Source organism: Salvelinus fontinalis, chromosome 21 (assembly GCF_029448725.1).
Source record: "Salvelinus fontinalis isolate EN_2023a chromosome 21, ASM2944872v1, whole genome shotgun sequence".
Taxonomy (NCBI): Eukaryota; Metazoa; Chordata; class Actinopteri; order Salmoniformes; family Salmonidae; genus Salvelinus; species Salvelinus fontinalis.
Window position 1 is genome coordinate 51,346,285 of NC_074685.1, and position 16,702 is coordinate 51,362,986.

General features: G+C 45.6%; 18 non-coding genes across 18 annotated transcripts; all 18 read right to left on the minus strand.

Moving 5' to 3' along the window:
• Nucleotides 1-77: 77 nt before the first annotated feature.
• trnag-gcc (transfer RNA glycine (anticodon GCC)) lies at nucleotides 78-148 on the minus strand. Its single transcript has one exon. It is a non-coding gene; the product is annotated as a tRNA-Gly (tRNA).
• Nucleotides 149-265: 117 nt separating this feature from the next.
• Nucleotides 266-337, minus strand: trnad-guc (transfer RNA aspartic acid (anticodon GUC)). Its single transcript has one exon. It is a non-coding gene; the product is annotated as a tRNA-Asp (tRNA).
• Nucleotides 338-888: 551 nt separating this feature from the next.
• Nucleotides 889-959, minus strand: trnag-gcc (transfer RNA glycine (anticodon GCC)). Its single transcript has one exon. It is a non-coding gene; the product is annotated as a tRNA-Gly (tRNA).
• Nucleotides 960-1,076: 117 nt separating this feature from the next.
• Nucleotides 1,077-1,148, minus strand: trnad-guc (transfer RNA aspartic acid (anticodon GUC)). Its single transcript has one exon. It is a non-coding gene; the product is annotated as a tRNA-Asp (tRNA).
• Nucleotides 1,149-1,699: 551 nt separating this feature from the next.
• trnag-gcc (transfer RNA glycine (anticodon GCC)) lies at nucleotides 1,700-1,770 on the minus strand. The gene has a single exon. It is a non-coding gene; the product is annotated as a tRNA-Gly (tRNA).
• A 117-nt stretch (nucleotides 1,771-1,887) lies between these two features.
• trnad-guc (transfer RNA aspartic acid (anticodon GUC)) lies at nucleotides 1,888-1,959 on the minus strand. Its single transcript has one exon. It is a non-coding gene; the product is annotated as a tRNA-Asp (tRNA).
• Nucleotides 1,960-2,510: 551 nt separating this feature from the next.
• On the minus strand, nucleotides 2,511-2,581 carry trnag-gcc (transfer RNA glycine (anticodon GCC)). The gene has a single exon. It is a non-coding gene; the product is annotated as a tRNA-Gly (tRNA).
• A 117-nt stretch (nucleotides 2,582-2,698) lies between these two features.
• trnad-guc (transfer RNA aspartic acid (anticodon GUC)) lies at nucleotides 2,699-2,770 on the minus strand. The gene has a single exon. It is a non-coding gene; the product is annotated as a tRNA-Asp (tRNA).
• Nucleotides 2,771-3,321: 551 nt separating this feature from the next.
• trnag-gcc (transfer RNA glycine (anticodon GCC)) lies at nucleotides 3,322-3,392 on the minus strand. The gene has a single exon. It is a non-coding gene; the product is annotated as a tRNA-Gly (tRNA).
• Nucleotides 3,393-3,509: 117 nt separating this feature from the next.
• trnad-guc (transfer RNA aspartic acid (anticodon GUC)) lies at nucleotides 3,510-3,581 on the minus strand. The gene has a single exon. It is a non-coding gene; the product is annotated as a tRNA-Asp (tRNA).
• Nucleotides 3,582-4,132: 551 nt separating this feature from the next.
• On the minus strand, nucleotides 4,133-4,203 carry trnag-gcc (transfer RNA glycine (anticodon GCC)). Its single transcript has one exon. It is a non-coding gene; the product is annotated as a tRNA-Gly (tRNA).
• Nucleotides 4,204-4,320: 117 nt separating this feature from the next.
• On the minus strand, nucleotides 4,321-4,392 carry trnad-guc (transfer RNA aspartic acid (anticodon GUC)). The gene has a single exon. It is a non-coding gene; the product is annotated as a tRNA-Asp (tRNA).
• A 551-nt stretch (nucleotides 4,393-4,943) lies between these two features.
• On the minus strand, nucleotides 4,944-5,014 carry trnag-gcc (transfer RNA glycine (anticodon GCC)). The gene has a single exon. It is a non-coding gene; the product is annotated as a tRNA-Gly (tRNA).
• Nucleotides 5,015-5,131: 117 nt separating this feature from the next.
• On the minus strand, nucleotides 5,132-5,203 carry trnad-guc (transfer RNA aspartic acid (anticodon GUC)). Its single transcript has one exon. It is a non-coding gene; the product is annotated as a tRNA-Asp (tRNA).
• A 551-nt stretch (nucleotides 5,204-5,754) lies between these two features.
• Nucleotides 5,755-5,825, minus strand: trnag-gcc (transfer RNA glycine (anticodon GCC)). The gene has a single exon. It is a non-coding gene; the product is annotated as a tRNA-Gly (tRNA).
• Nucleotides 5,826-6,565: 740 nt separating this feature from the next.
• trnag-gcc (transfer RNA glycine (anticodon GCC)) lies at nucleotides 6,566-6,636 on the minus strand. Its single transcript has one exon. It is a non-coding gene; the product is annotated as a tRNA-Gly (tRNA).
• A 117-nt stretch (nucleotides 6,637-6,753) lies between these two features.
• Nucleotides 6,754-6,825, minus strand: trnad-guc (transfer RNA aspartic acid (anticodon GUC)). The gene has a single exon. It is a non-coding gene; the product is annotated as a tRNA-Asp (tRNA).
• Nucleotides 6,826-7,376: 551 nt separating this feature from the next.
• trnag-gcc (transfer RNA glycine (anticodon GCC)) lies at nucleotides 7,377-7,447 on the minus strand. Its single transcript has one exon. It is a non-coding gene; the product is annotated as a tRNA-Gly (tRNA).
• Between the last annotated feature and the right edge of the window lie 9,255 nt (nucleotides 7,448-16,702).

Here is a 16,702-nt window from a genome sequence, read left to right on the forward strand (position 1 = left end):
TGTTAGCCTGGCAATCTAACAGAGATTTCTTTCCCAGGGATTTGGATACTTGTCGAAATTACATGTTCAAAACTTGCTGCATTGGCCGGGAATCGAACCCGGGCCTCCCGCGTGGCAGGCGAGAATTCAACCACTGAACAACCAATGCCTTGCAAAACAGTGATAACCCCAAAGGCTGGAAATCGTATCATAAAATTGAAATTCCAAGCATATTTTCTGCTTTGTGGGCTTAGTGACATTGTACACCCTAACAAAACAGTCCTTCCTCCCCGTCGGGGAATTGAACCCCGGTCTCCCGCGTGACAGGCGGGGATACTCACCACTATACTAACGAGGAGCACATGGCTTGGCCATTTGAAAATAAGTGGAGCATTGGTACTAACCCTAAATGTGGAGTGTTGGGCGTTAACCCTTCTATCAAAAACATCTGTAGAGACTGAATGGTTAGAGCTAGAAACTAGTATGACCCGTCTCTGGAAAGCTGAGACTCGCACGAACACGTACATGTAATCGATTCTGCTCTATACCGCTCACAAGCCAGGCAATAGCGGTTAGAAGGTGAGGCGCTTGTGGGAAATCCCAGGACATTGTTGTCACAAATGCCAAACTCAAGACAGTTGTCACTGACTAGTTGGATATTCGTTACCCATTTAACAACTTAAACCTTGCACAAAGTAAATCACCTCACACTGGAAATCTACAATGGATTCACCAAAGTCTACTGAGAATGCGTAAATGTCCAAAGTGTAAATGAAAGCAAACTCTGATTTTTCAAGAGTCAGATGAGAATTCTACCAAGAACAGAGTTTTCTGTTAGCCTGGCAATCTAACAGAGATTTCTTTCCCAGGGATTTGGATACTTGTCGAAATTACATGTTCAAAACTTGCTGCATTGGCCGGGAATCGAACCCGGGCCTCCCGCGTGGCAGGCGAGAATTCTACCACTGAACAACCAATGCCTTGCAAAGCAGTGATAACCCCAAAGGCTGGAAATCGTATCATAAAGCTGAAATTCCAAGCATATTTTCTGCTTTGTGGGCTTAGTGACATTGTACACCCTAACAAAACAGTCCTTCCTCCCCGTCGGGGAATTGAACCCCGGTCTCCCGCGTGACAGACGGGGATACTCACCACTATACTAACGAGGAGCACATGGCTTGGACATTTGAAAATAAGTGGAGCATTGGTACTAACCCTAAATGTGGAGTGTTGGGCGTTAACCCTTCTATCAAAAACATCTGTAGAGACTGAATGGTTAGAGCTAGAAACTAGTATGACCCGTCTCTGGAAAGCTGAGACTCGCACGAACACGTACATGTAATCGATTCTGCTCTATACCGCTCACAAGCCAGGCAATAGCGGTTAGAAGGTGAGGCGCTTGTGGGAAATCCCAGGACATTGTTGTCACAAATGCCAAACTCAAGACAGTTGTCACTGACTAGTTGGATATTCGTTTCCCATTTAACAACTTAAACCTTGCACAGAGTAAATCACCTCACACTGGAAATCTACAATGGATTCACCAAAGTCTACTGAGAATGCGTAAATGTCCAAAGTGTAAATGAAAGCAAACTCTGATTTTTCAAGAGTCAGATGAGAATTCTACCAAGAACAGAGTTTTCTGTTAGCCTGGCAATCTAACAGAGATTTCTTTCCCAGGGATTTGGATACTTGTCGAAATTACATGTTCAAAACTTGCTGCATTGGCCGGAAATCGAACCCGGGTCTCCCGCGTGGCAGGCGAGAATTCAACCACTGAACAACCAATGCCTTGAAAAGCAGTGATAACCCCAAAGGCTGGAAATCGTATCATAAAATTGAAATTCCAAGCATATTTTCTGCTTTGTGGGCTTAGTGACATTGTACACCCTAACAAAACAGTCCTTCCTCCCCGTCGGGGAATTGAACCCCGGTCTCCCGCGTGACAGGCGGGGATACTCACCACTATACTAACGAGGAGCACATGGCTTGGCCATTTGAAAATAAGTGGAGCATTGGTACTAACCCTAAATGTGGAGTGTTGGGCGTTAACCCTTCTATCAAAAACATCTGTAGAGACTGAATGGTTAGAGCTAGAAACTAGTATGACCCGTCTCTGGAAAGCTGAGACTCGCACGAACACGTACATGTAATCGATTCTGCTCTATACCGCTCACAAGCCAGGCAATAGCGGTTAGAAGGTGAGGCGCTTGTGGGAAATCCCAGGACATTGTTGTCACAAATGCCAAACTCAAGACAGTTGTCACTGACTAGTTGGATATTCGTTACCCATTTAACAACTTAAACCTTGCACAAAGTAAATCACCTCACACTGGAAATCTACAATGGATTCACCAAAGTCTACTGAGAATGCGTAAATGTCCAAAGTGTAAATGAAAGCAAACTCTGATTTTTCAAGAGTCAGATGAGAATTCTACCAAGAACAGAGTTTTCTGTTAGCCTGGCAATCTAACAGAGATTTCTTTCCCAGGGATTTGGATACTTGTCGAAATTACATGTTCAAAACTTGCTGCATTGGCCGGGAATCGAACCCGGGCCTCCCGCGTGGCCGGCGAGAATTCTACCACTGAACAACCAATGCCTTGCAAAGCAGTGATAACCCCAAAGGCTGGAAATCGTATCATAAAGCTGAAATTCCAAGCATATTTTCTGCTTTGTGGGCTTAGTGACATTGTACACCCTAACAAAACAGTCCTTCCTCCCCGTCAGGGAATTGAACCCCGGTCTCCCGCGTGACAGGCGGGGATACTCACCACTATACTAACGAGGAGCACATGGCTTGGACATTTGAAAATAAGTGGAGCATTGGTACTAACCCTAAATGTGGAGTGTTGGGAGTTAACCCTTCTATCAAAAACATCTGTAGAGACTGAATGGTTAGAGCTAGAAACTAGTATGACCCGTCTCTGGAAAGCTGAGACTCGCACGAACACGTACATGTAATCGATTCTGCTCTATACCGCTCACAAGCCAGGCAATAGCGGTTAGAAGGTGAGGCGCTTGTGGGAAATCCCAGGACATTGTTGTCACAAATGCCAAACTCAAGACAGTTGTCACTGACTAGTTGGATATTCGTTTCCCATTTAACAACTTAAACCTTGCACAAAGTAAATCACCTCACACTGGAAATCTACAATGGATTCACCAAAGTCTACTGAGAATGCGTAAATGTCCAAAGTGTAAATGAAAGCAAACTCTGATTTTTCAAGAGTCAGATGAGAATTCTACCAAGAACAGAGTTTTCTGTTAGCCTGGCAATCTAACAGAGATTTCTTTCCCAGGGATTTGGATACTTGTCGAAATTACATGTTCAAAATTTGCTGCATTGGCCGGGAATCGAACCCGGGACTCCCGCGTGGCAGGCGAGAATTCTACCACTGAACAACCAATGCCTTGCAAAGCAGTGATAACCCCAAAGGCTGGAAATCGTATCATAAAGCTGAAATTCCAAGCATATTTTCTGCTTTGTGGGCTTAGTGACATTGTACACCCTAACAAAACAGTCCTTCCTCCCCGTCAGGGAATTGAACCCCGGTCTCCCGCGTGACAGGCGGGGATACTCACCACTATACTAACGAGGAGCACATGGCTTGGACATTTGAAAATAAGTGGAGCATTGGTACTAACCCTAAATGTGGAGTGTTGGGAGTTAACCCTTCTATCAAAAACATCTGTAGAGACTGAATGGTTAGAGCTAGAAACTAGTATGACCCGTCTCTGGAAAGCTGAGACTCGCACGAACACGTACATGTAATCGATTCTGCTCTATACCGCTCACAAGCCAGGCAATAGCGGTTAGAAGGTGAGGCGCTTGTGGGAAATCCCAGGACATTGTTGTCACAAATGCCAAACTCAAGACAGTTGTCACTGACTAGTTGGATATTCGTTTCCCATTTAACAACTTAAACCTTGCACAAAGTAAATCACCTCACACTGGAAATCTACAATGGATTCACCAAAGTCTACTGAGAATGCGTAAATGTCCAAAGTGTAAATGAAAGCAAACTCTGATTTTTCAAGAGTCAGATGAGAATTCTACCAAGAACAGAGTTTTCTGTTAGCCTGGCAATCTAACAGAGATTTCTTTCCCAGGGATTTGGATACTTGTCGAAATTACATGTTCAAAACTTGCTGCATTGGCCGGGAATCGAACCCGGGCCTCCCGCGTGGCAGGCGAGAATTCAACCACTGAACAACCAATGCCTTGCAAAGCAGTGATAACCCCAAAGGCTGGAAATCGTATCATAAAATTGAAATTCCAAGCATATTTTCTGCTTTGTGGGCTTAGTGACATTGTACACCCTAACAAAACAGTCCTTCCTCCCCGTCAGGGAATTGAACCCCGGTCTCCCGCGTGACAGGCGGGGATACTCACCACTATACTAACGAGGAGCACATGGCTTGGACATTTGAAAATAAGTGGAGCATTGGTACTAACCCTAAATGTGGAGTGTTGGGAGTTAACCCTTCTATCAAAAACATCTGTAGAGACTGAATGGTTAGAGCTAGAAACTAGTATGACCCGTCTCTGGAAAGCTGAGACTCGCACGAACACGTACATGTAATCGATTCTGCTCTATACCGCTCACAAGCCAGGCAATAGCGGTTAGAAGGTGAGGCGCTTGTGGGAAATCCCAGGACATTGTTGTCACAAATGCCAAACTCAAGACAGTTGTCACTGACTAGTTGGATATTCGTTTCCCATTTAACAACTTAAACCTTGCACAAAGTAAATCACCTCACACTGGAAATCTACAATGGATTCACCAAAGTCTACTGAGAATGCGTAAATGTCCAAAGTGTAAATGAAAGCAAACTCTGATTTTTCAAGAGTCAGATGAGAATTCTACCAAGAACAGAGTTTTCTGTTAGCCTGGCAATCTAACAGAGATTTCTTTCCCAGGGATTTGGATACTTGTCGAAATTACATGTTCAAAATTTGCTGCATTGGCCGGGAATCGAACCCGGGCCTCCCGCGTGGCAGGCGAGAATTCTACCACTGAACAACCAATGCCTTGCAAAGCAGTGATAACCCCAAAGGCTGGAAATCGTATCATAAAGCTGAAATTCCAAGCATATTTTCTGCTTTGTGGGCTTAGTGACATTGTACACCCTAACAAAACAGTCCTTCCTCCCCGTCAGGGAATTGAACCCCGGTCTCCCGCGTGACAGGCGGGGATACTCACCACTATACTAACGAGGAGCACATGGCTTGGCCATTTGAAAATAAGTGGAGCATTGGTACTAACCCTAAATGTGGAGTGTTGGGAGTTAACCCTTCTATCAAAAACATCTGTAGAGACTGAATGGTTAGAGCTAGAAACTAGTATGACCCGTCTCTGGAAAGCTGAGACTCGCACGAACACGTACATGTAATCGATTCTGCTCTATACCGCTCACAAGCCAGGCAATAGCGGTTAGAAGGTGAGGCGCTTGTGGGAAATCCCAGGACATTGTTGTCACAAATGCCAAACTCAAGACAGTTGTCACTGACTAGTTGGATATTCGCTTCCCATTTAACAACTTAAACCTTGCACAAAGTAAATCACCTCACACTGGAAATCTACAATGGATTCACCAAAGTCTACTGAGAATGCGTAAATGTCCAAAGTGTAAATGAAAGCAAACTCTGATTTTTCAAGAGTCAGATGAGAATTCTACCAAGAACAGAGTTTTCTGTTAGCCTGGCAATCTAACAGAGATTTCTTTCCCAGGGATTTGGATACTTGTCGAAATTACATGTTCAAAATTTGCTGCATTGGCCGGGAATCGAACCCGGGCCTCCCGCGTGGCAGGCGAGAATTCTACCACTGAACAACCAATGCCTTGCAAAGCAGTGATAACCCCAAAGGCTGGAAATCGTATCATAAAGCTGAAATTCCAAGCATATTTTCTGCTTTGTGGGCTTAGTGACATTGTACACCCTAACAAAACAGTCCTTCCTACCCGTCAGGGAATTGAACCCCGGTCTCCCGCGTGACAGGCGGGGATACTCACCACTATACTAACGAGGAGCACATGGCTTGGACATTTGAAAATAAGTGGAGCATTGGTACTAACCCTAAATGTGGAGTGTTGGGAGTTAACCCTTCTATCAAAAACATCTGTAGAGACTGAATGGTTAGAGCTAGAAACTAGTATGACCCGTCTCTGGAAAGCTGAGACTCGCACGAACACGTACATGTAATCGATTCTGCTCTATACCGCTCACAAGCCAGGCAATAGCGGTTAGAAGGTGAGGCGCTTGTGGGAAATCCCAGGACATTGTTGTCACAAATGCCAAACTCAAGACAGTTGTCACTGACTAGTTGGATATTCGTTTCCCATTTAACAACTTAAACCTTGCACAAAGTAAATCACCTCACACTGGAAATCTACAATGGATTCACCAAAGTCTACTGAGAATGCGTAAATGTCCAAAGTGTAAATGAAAGCAAACTCTGATTTTTCAAGAGTCAGATGAGAATTCTACCAAGAACAGAGTTTTCTGTTAGCCTGGCAATCTAACAGAGATTTCTTTCCCAGGGATTTGGATACTTGTCGAAATTACATGTTCAAAACTTGCTGCATTGGCCGGGAATCGAACCCGGGCCTCCCGCGTGGCAGGCGAGAATTCAACCACTGAACAACCAATGCCTTGCAAAGCAGTGATAACCCCAAAGGCTGGAAATCGTATCATAAAATTGAAATTCCAAGCATATTTTCTGCTTTGTGGGCTTAGTGACATTGTACACCCTAACAAAACAGTCCTTCCTCCCCGTCAGGGAATTGAACCCCGGTCTCCCGCGTGACAGGCGGGGATACTCACCACTATACTAACGAGGAGCACATGGCTTGGACATTTGAAAATAAGTGGAGCATTGGTACTAACCCTAAATGTGGAGTGTTGGGAGTTAACCCTTCTATCAAAAACATCTGTAGAGACTGAATGGTTAGAGCTAGAAACTAGTATGACCCGTCTCTGGAAAGCTGAGACTCGCACGAACACGTACATGTAATCGATTCTGCTCTATACCGCTCACAAGCCAGGCAATAGCGGTTAGAAGGTGAGGCGCTTGTGGGAAATCCCAGGACATTGTTGTCACAAATGCCAAACTCAAGACAGTTGTCACTGACTAGTTGGATATTCGCTTCCCATTTAACAACTTAAACCTTGCACAAAGTAAATCACCTCACACTGGAAATCTACAATGGATTCACCAAAGTCTACTGAGAATGCGTAAATGTCCAAAGTGTAAATGAAAGCAAACTCTGATTTTTCAAGAGTCAGATGAGAATTCTACCAAGAACAGAGTTTTCTGTTAGCCTGGCAATCTAACAGAGATTTCTTTCCCAGGGATTTGGATACTTGTCGAAATTACATGTTCAAAATTTGCTGCATTGGCCGGGAATCGAACCCGGGCCTCCCGCGTGGCAGGCGAGAATTCTACCACTGAACAACCAATGCCTTGCAAAGCAGTGATAACCCCAAAGGCTGGAAATCGTATCATAAAGCTGAAATTCCAAGCATATTTTCTGCTTTGTGGGCTTAGTGACATTGTACACCCTAACAAAACAGTCCTTCCTACCCGTCAGGGAATTGAACCCCGGTCTCCCGCGTGACAGGCGGGGATACTCACCACTATACTAACGAGGAGCACATGGCTTGGACATTTGAAAATAAGTGGAGCATTGGTACTAACCCTAAATGTGGAGTGTTGGGAGTTAACCCTTCTATCAAAAACATCTGTAGAGACTGAATGGTTAGAGCTAGAAACTAGTATGACCCGTCTCTGGAAAGCTGAGACTCGCACGAACACGTACATGTAATCGATTCTGCTCTATACCGCTCACAAGCCAGGCAATAGCGGTTAGAAGGTGAGGCGCTTGTGGGAAATCCCAGGACATTGTTGTCACAAATGCCAAACTCAAGACAGTTGTCACTGACTAGTTGGATATTCGCTTCCCATTTAACAACTTAAACCTTGCACAAAGTAAATCACCTCACACTGGAAATCTACAATGGATTCACCAAAGTCTACTGAGAATGCGTAAATGTCCAAAGTGTAAATGAAAGCAAACTCTGATTTTTCAAGAGTCAGATGAGAATTCTACCAAGAACAGAGTTTTCTGTTAGCCTGGCAATCTAACAGAGATTTCTTTCCCAGGGATTTGGATACTTGTCGAAATTACATGTTCAAAACTTTCTGCATTGGCCGGGAATCGAACCCGGGCCTCCCGCGTGGTAGGCGAAAGCTGCCTGACTGTACAGATGTGATCAACATGCATTAGGAAAGCATGCAGAATGTAACCAAAACAGTCACATTACACTTACTCTATTCTCCAATTCTTCATCCCTGCTGGGGTGTTTGTCAGACAGAGACAGGTCACCCTATTGAATAAATGGTGACAGTTCAGTTTAGGACAAATCTGCATTGTGTCCACGGATATACAGTGGGGAGAACAAGTATTTGAAACACTGCCGATTTTGCAGGTTTTCCTACTTACAAAGCATGTAGAGGTCTGTAATTTTTATCATAGGTACACTTCAACTGTGAGAGACGGAATCTAAAACAAAAATCCAGAAAATCACATTGTATGATTTCTAAGTAATTAATTTGCATTTTATTGCATGACATTAGTATTTGATACATCAGAAAAGCAGAAATTAATATTTGGTACAGAAACCTTTGTTTGCAATTACAGAGAGCATACGTTTCCTGTAGTTCTTGACCAGGTTTGCACACACTGCAGCAGGGATTTTGGCCCACTCCTCCATACAGACCTCCAGATCCTTCAGGTTTCGGGGCGCTGAGCAATACAGACTTTCAGCTCCCTCCAAAGATTTTCTATTGGGTTCAGGTCTGGAGACTGGCTAGGCCACTCCAGGACCTTGAGATGCTTCTTACAGAGCCACTCCTTAGTTGCCCTGGCTGTGTGTTTCGGGTCGTTGCCATGCTGGAAGACCCAGCCACGACCCATCTTCAATGCTCTTACTGAGGGAAGGAGGTTGTTGGCCAAGATCTCGCGATACATGGCCCCATCCATCCTCCCCTCAATACGGTGCAGTCATCCTGTCCCCTTTGCAGAAAAGCATCCCCAAAGAATAATGTTTCCACCTCCATGCTTCACGGTTGGGATGGTGTTCTTGGGGTTGTACTCATCCTTCTTCTTCCTCCAAACACGGCGAGTGGAGTTTAGACCAAATTTCAGACTGGCCTGGACATGCTCTGGCTTGAGCAGGGGGACCTTGCGTGCGCTGAAAGATTTTAATCCATGACGGCGTAGTGTGTTACTAATGGTTTTCTTTGAGACTGTGGTCCCAGCTCTCTTCAGGTCATTGACCAGGTCCTGCCGTGTAGTTCTGGGCTGATCCCACACCTTCCTCATGATCATTGATGCCCCACGAGGTGAGATCTTGCATGGAGCCCCAGACTGAGGGTGATTGACCGTCATCTTGAACTTCTTCCATTTTCTAATAATTGCGCCAAAAGTTGTTGCCTTCTCACCAAGCTGCTTGCCTATTGTCCTGTAGCCCATCCCAGCCTTGTGCAGGTCTAAAATGTTAACCCTGATGTCCTTACACAGCTCTCTGGTCTTGGCCATTGTGGAGAGGTTGGAGTCTGTTTGATTGAGTGTGTGGACAGGTGTCTTTTATACAGGTAATGAGTTCAAACAGGTCCAGTTATTACAGGTAATGAGTGGAGAACAGGAGGGCTTCTTAAAGAAAAACTAACAGGTCTGTGAGAGCCGGAATTCTTACTGGTTGGTAGGTGATCAAATACTTATGTCATGCAATAAAATGCAAATTAATTACTTAAAAATCATACAATGTGATTTTCTGGATTTTTGTTTTAGATTCCATCTCTCACAGTTGAAGTGTACCTATGATAACAATTACAGACCTCTACATGCTTTGTAAGTAGGAAAACCTGCAAATTCGGCAGTATATCAAATACTTGTTCTCCCCACTGTACATAAAACCCATGAGGACCACATGGCTTAGTAAAATGGTTACCATTTTACTATACCCAAATAAGAAATGTAACTAAAAAGCAACACATAAGACCGACCTGTTGATGAACGGTCGATTGTTCTTCCTGGTGTTTGGCGCCTGTCTGGACATGCTCCTTGGTGGCACACTTATGGCCAGAGCGTTTTGCGGCCAGATGCCTTGTCCTCAGCTTTATTGGCATAGGACTGTCCACACTTCCGCCAATGGCCAGTACAGCTGCCAGTCGGTGGACACACCTCTGGGCACTGTCAGAAGCAAAGCAGGAGCATGTCTCCGTTGGCAACAGAGTAACAACATGCTGCTTGTCTGAGAAGCCCTGGTAGAGGAACAATTTGGTGCTTGGAAACAGGAGGACTCATCCTTTTGCACAATCATCCTGGCCAAGGCCTCTGGCTCCAGTTTCTGCCATGACAACCTCTTCTGGTGCCACACAGGATTGGATGCCTTCAGCAAAAGACACCATGTCTTCCTCTGACATGTTCTATGGGAAACTGGTGGTGAGCATTCGCCTGGAAAATTGCTCATTGCATTCAGGGGTCAGGTGGAAATTCCCTAGGTTACCTTAGCCCCGCAGCACTTCCCTCAAGGCATTGGTTTGGAGTTGGTAGAGTAGATAAACCAATTTATCTACTCTGACCTTCTTCCATCCAACCAATGCCTTGAGGACAGCATTGAAGCTCTCTGAGCAATTGTTGGTAATTCCATCTGACTGGATGCCCAAGCTGTTGAGCACATATTGTGCGCTCTTGTCCATGGCGTCAGACAGTGACTGATGGAAATTAGCCATGAAATCAGGGCTCCAGTGAAGGCACACCCTCTCCAGTGTGCATTTGTAGTCACTCCTTGATTTCGTGGCCAAGAGCTCTTTGATGGCCTGTTAGTAATCGGCCACAGCCCCAGCACCCTCTGACCCCATCTTGTGCTTCACATTGTTGGAGATGTGGTTCCAGGAATTGACAATCCTGGCTTGCGGCAGCTCAGACTGGATTGCCTCCTCAATAGCCGCCTCACGGTCTGTGCAGAGATTGCTGTTGATATTTGGGGAAGGAATAAAGGATGGTGCGAAAGAACTGTTTGTGGTTTTCCATGTGCCGGGTGGTGTGAATGAGGAATGCAAGGGGAAGGACATTTGCCTCTTGAAATGCAACATGATGAAAAACAAGGGGTGAAACATAAAAACGTGGTGTCATAGTGAAAGATGTGTGCCCCTTGGTGTTTGCTTTTAATAACTGCCTTGGCCTCTTCAACCATTTCTGGTGCTGCCACTACCAGAAGGGTTGCGGGTCGAGTCTCCATATGGGTGACAAATCCGGGGAGAATGTCACCCATCATATGTGTTGCCACCAACTCGTCCCGGTCCAAAACAGTGACGTCCCTTGATCGGCCAATTGTGTTCTTCACTTGTGCCAAGTTGCGAGGTTGGTAAACTGGCATGAATGATGCATTTGGGGGTGGTGGTGGGTTGTTGGTCATGTCTGAGTATACTTTGCCAGGTGTTTCAGTCTTTCGCCGTGACATTTCATCTATAATTGAGGTAGCCGATCGGATGAAATCCCTTGCTTGCTGCTGTTGGCTGTTGCCGTGGGGGTGGGGGACATTGGAGTGTGCCTCCTCACCAAAGTAGTGAATTAGCACAGGAGTATCAGGCTGGTGAAGCAACTCATACTCCCTTTTTTGGAACCCTGGTGCTTCCTTTCCTGCATAGTACCGCACTCTTGGTTTTGGTGAACGGCGAGGAAGGCTGTGGGATCCCTTCTGAATCCATCTTTTTTGGTCCGCCTTCCAGTCCTCACATGACGAGGAACTACCTGCAAACAGAAAAATGTCTCCAGGCTTGGGGTGGAGTGGTGGAAGGTGGGATACCTTAGCGGGATCAACTGTTTCAATCATTTCAGCTGCTTGTGCTGGTGTATACTTGCTGGGGTAGTGTTTGGGGGACCTGGGGTGGTGATGGGGCAATCTGGGAGACGGAGTGGGGTTGTGCATTGGCCATCCTTCCCTTACTCCACACGTCGTAGAGTTGACGGCGATAGCTAGGGTGTTAGACCTTTCCAGTTTAATGACTATCACAGAAAATAATCAATTTTCCTGATGGTAGCTCGCTGCTGTAACTTCCTCTGGTGAGAGGCCTTTCAACAACTGAGGCAAAGTCATCAAAAGTTGGGGCCCTCTTTCTCTTTGGCATTCTGACAAGGAACATTACATTGGTATAAGTATTGAGATTACACTTAGGACAAGTTTTCAAGACAGTTAACTAACTATATGGAATGTTATATGGAAAAATATCCCCTAGTGTCTCAAATAGTTTACCAAGCCAGACTGGGGTACATTCAGAATTAAATTGAGACCTGTTACATTCTACATAAATTACATCATTTTGAATTAAAATCATCTGCATGCAGAGTTTGACATTGAAGGTCAAGGAAATGGATTTAAAGTGAATTCTATTCTTTGAAAAAATAAAACCATATCCCTCCTGTAATCAGTGATCATTTCTAAATACATGACTTGCCAAATCATGTCTAAGCAACTATGCTATCATTCATAACCAGTGGGCTGCAGGTATAAGGGACTTAAGCAGTAGCTAGTGGGCCACCTACCATTACCATTATTAGGATGAATTTACTAAAGAATTCAGTCACTTACTATTGTATTAGAATAGTAAAATACACAAGGTGAAATTGAGATTTGGTTCTGAATCACAGCAGTTGGTTATCAAATAAAAGTTTGTCACATACACAGTAATACCTAACAAAACGTTTGTTTGTAGCTCCCACAATTCAGTAATACCTAACAATAGAAAACACAATCTTAAAAATGTATATAATAATTATCAGAACAAGTTGTGTAAGTCACTGAGTCACATGTCAGCTACAAACATTTAGATTGGTAAATTAGTCTAGCCAGTTGTCTAAACTTCTAGTAATAATGCCCCAATACCGATTTTGTTAACCTGATGATGATAGAGGGCGCTATTTACACTTTGGGGGGAAATCGTGCCCAATTTAAACGGCCTCGTACTCTATTCTTGCTCGTACAATATGCATATTATTATTACTATTGGATAGAAAACACTCTCTAGTTTCTAAAACCGTTTGAATTTTGTCTGTGAGTAAAACAGAACTCATTTGGCAGCACACTTTCTGACCAGGAAGTGTAAAGTCTAAAAATGATGCTCTGTTCAAGGGCCTGCCTATAAATGGGCATGAGACCTATTAGTATACATGCACGTCATACACCTTCCCCTGGATGTCAAGATGCAGTGAGAGAAGAAATTGAGTGTTTATCTTGGTCTGAGATGGAATACGTCCTCTTGGAATGACGTGTCACCGATTTCTGGTTTTCAGGAAGGCGCGTAGAGGGACATGGATTTGCCTTTTGAAACGTTGTCGTTATAGGCGACTACTATCTCCGGCTTTGATTTTATTTGATACATGTGACCATATCATCGTAAAGTATGTTTTTTCAATATAGTTTTATTAGATTTTTGAAATTTATTCGGGACGTTAGGCGTGTTGCGTTGTGTGCTTATGTTCAGAAAGGAGAGCTTCGCTCCACTTGGCCAGTGTGCTTGCTAATTCAAGAGGGAAAAACGATGTTCTAAATCCAAACAACGACTGTTCTGGACAAAGGACCCCTTGTCCAACATTCTGATGGAAGATCACCAAAAGTAGGACCCATTTTGTGATGCTATTTCATATATCTGTCGAACTGTTTACTAGTAGTTTTGCGCACAGGTTTTGGCCACTCTCTCGCTATAACTGTTATGCTGATGAAGGAGGACCCAAAAGCGACGAAATAGAAACAGAGTCTTTATTCCAGTCTTAGACAAAAACGATACTCCTGATATATCTAAGGTAAAAACAAAACAGGAAAACTGAAATCCTCTCGTCAGTAGAGATGAACGACTGGAGACGCGACCACTAGACACCTGCTCACACGCAGCATCTGATGAAGGCAAAAACACGATAGGGCGGAACAAGGACACAGAACAGCAAACATCAAACAAGAATCCGACAAAGACAGAAGCAGAAAACAGAGGGAGAAATAGGGACTCAAATCAGAGGGCAAAATAGGGGACAGGTGTGAAAGAGTAAATAAGGTCGTTAGGAGAATGAGAACCAGCTGGGAGCAAGAACGGAACGATAGAGAGAGAGAGCGGGAGAGGGAAAAAGGAAGGAGGAGAGAGAGGAAATAGAAAGAGGGAAAGAACCTAATAAGACCAGCAGAGGGAAGCACAGGGACAAGACATGAAGATCAAAGACAAAACATGACAGTACCCCCCCACTCACCAAGCGCCTCCTGGCGCACTCGAGGAGGAACCCTGGCGGCGACGAAGGAAATCATCAATCAACGAACGGTCCAGCACGTCCCGAGATGGAACCCAACTCCTCTCCTCAGGACCGAAACCCTCCCCCTCCACTAAGTACTGGTGACCACGTCCCTGAGAACGCATGTCCATGATCTTCCGTTCCTTGTAAATAGGTGCGCCCTCGACAAGGACGGGAGGGGGGGAGGGAAGACGAACGGGGGCGCGAAGAAAAGGCTTGACACAAGAGACATGGAAGACAGGGTGGATGCGACGAAGATGTCGCGGAAGAAGCAGTCGCACAGCGACAGGATTAACGACCTGAGAGACACGGAACGGACCAATGAACCGTGGAGTCAACTTGCGAGAAGCTGTCGTAAGGGAAAGGTTACGAGTGGAAAGCCACACTCTCTGACCGCGACAATACCTAGGACTCTTAATCCTACGTTTATTGGCGGCTCTCACAGTCCTCCCCGCTGACGAAGGCAGACCGGTAATAAAGTCTAAGGCGATCTGAGACCATGGTCGAGAAGGAATGGGAAGCGGTCTAAGACGACCGGCAGGAGAAGAGTTACCTGACTTAGTCTGCGCGCAGTCCGAACAAGCAGCCACAAAACGGCGCGTGTCCCGCTCCTGAGTAGGCCACCAAAACCGCTGGCGAATAGAAGCAAGCGTACCCCGAACGCCGGGGTGACCAGCTAACTTGGCAGAATGAGCCCACTGAAGAACAGCCAGACGAATAGAGACAGGAACGAACAGAAGGTTACTAGGACAAGCGCGCGGCGACGCAGTGTGAGTGAGTGCTTGCTTTACCTGTCTCTCAATTCCCCAGACAGTCAACCCGACAACACGCCCTTCAGGGAGAATCCCCTCGGGTTCCGATGGCGACAATCGATGAGAAAAGTAAGCGCAAGGATGGACCTTATCGTCAGACTGGAAGCGCTGGAACAGAATGGCTCCCTCGCCCACCTCTGAAGCGTCAACCTCGACAATGAATTGTTTAGTGACGTCAGGAGTAACAAGGATAGGGGCGGATGTAAAACGCTTCTTGAGGAGATCAAAAGCTCCCTGGGCGGAACCAGACCACTTAAAGCAAGACTTGACAGAAGTCAGAGCTGTGAGAGGGGCAACCACTTGACCGAAATTACGAATGAAACGCCGATAGAAATTAGCGAAACCGAGAAAGCGCTGTAACTCGACACGTGACTTAGGAACAGGCCAATCGCTGACATCCTGGACCTTAGCGGGATCCATCTGAATGCCTTCAGCAGACAGATAATCATCGAGAGCCTTACGTTCGGGAGCCGACAGAGAGAATAATCTACCCCGAGGAGAAGTGGTCCCCGGATGGAGATCAATACAACAATCATACGACCGGTGAGGAGGAAGAGAGTTGGCTCTGGACCGACTGAAGACCGTGCGTAGATCATGATATTCCTCCGGCACTCCTGTCACATCACCAGGCTCCTCCTGAGTAGAGGGGACAGAAGAAACAGGAGGGATAGCAGACATTAAACACTTCACATGACAAGAAACGTTCCAGGAAAGGATAGAATTACTAGACCAATTAATAGAAGGATTATGACATACTAGCCAGGGATGACCCAAAACAACAGGTGTAACAGGTGAACAAAAAATCAAAAAAGAAATGGTCTCACTGTGGTTACCAGATACTGTGAGGGTTAAAGGTAGTGTCTCATATCTGATACTGGGGAGAGGACTACCATCTAAGGCGAACATGGGTGTGATCCTCCCTAACTCTCTGAGAGGAATGTCATGTTTCCGAGCCCATGCTTCGTCCATAAAACAACCCTCAGCCCCAGAGTCTATCAAGGCACTGCAGGAAGCAGCCGACCCGGTCCAGCGTAGATGGACCGACAAGGTAGTACAGGATCTTGATGGAGAGACCTGAGTAGTAGCGCTCACCAGTAGCCCTCTGCTTACTGATGAACTCTGGCCTTTAACTGGACATGACATGACAAAATGTCCAGCAGAACCGCAATAGAAGCAAAGGCGGTTGGTGATTCTCCGTTCCCTCTCCTTAGTCGAGATGTGAACACCTCCCAGCTGCATGGGCTCAGTCTCTGAGCCGATGGAAGGAGATGGTCGAGATGCGGAGAAGGGAAACCCCGTTAACGCGAGCTCTCTTCCACGAGCTCGGTGACGAAGATCTACCCGTCGTTCTATGCGGATGGCGAGTGCAATCAAAGAGTCCACGCTGGAAGGAACCTCCCGGGAGAGAATCTCATCCTTAACCTCAGCGTGGAGTCCCTCCAGAAAACGAGCGAGCAACGCCGGCTCGTTCCAGTCACTGGATGCAGCAAGAGTACGAAACTCTATAGAGTAATCCGTTATGGATCGATCACCTTGACATAGGGAAGCCAGACCCCTGGAAGCCT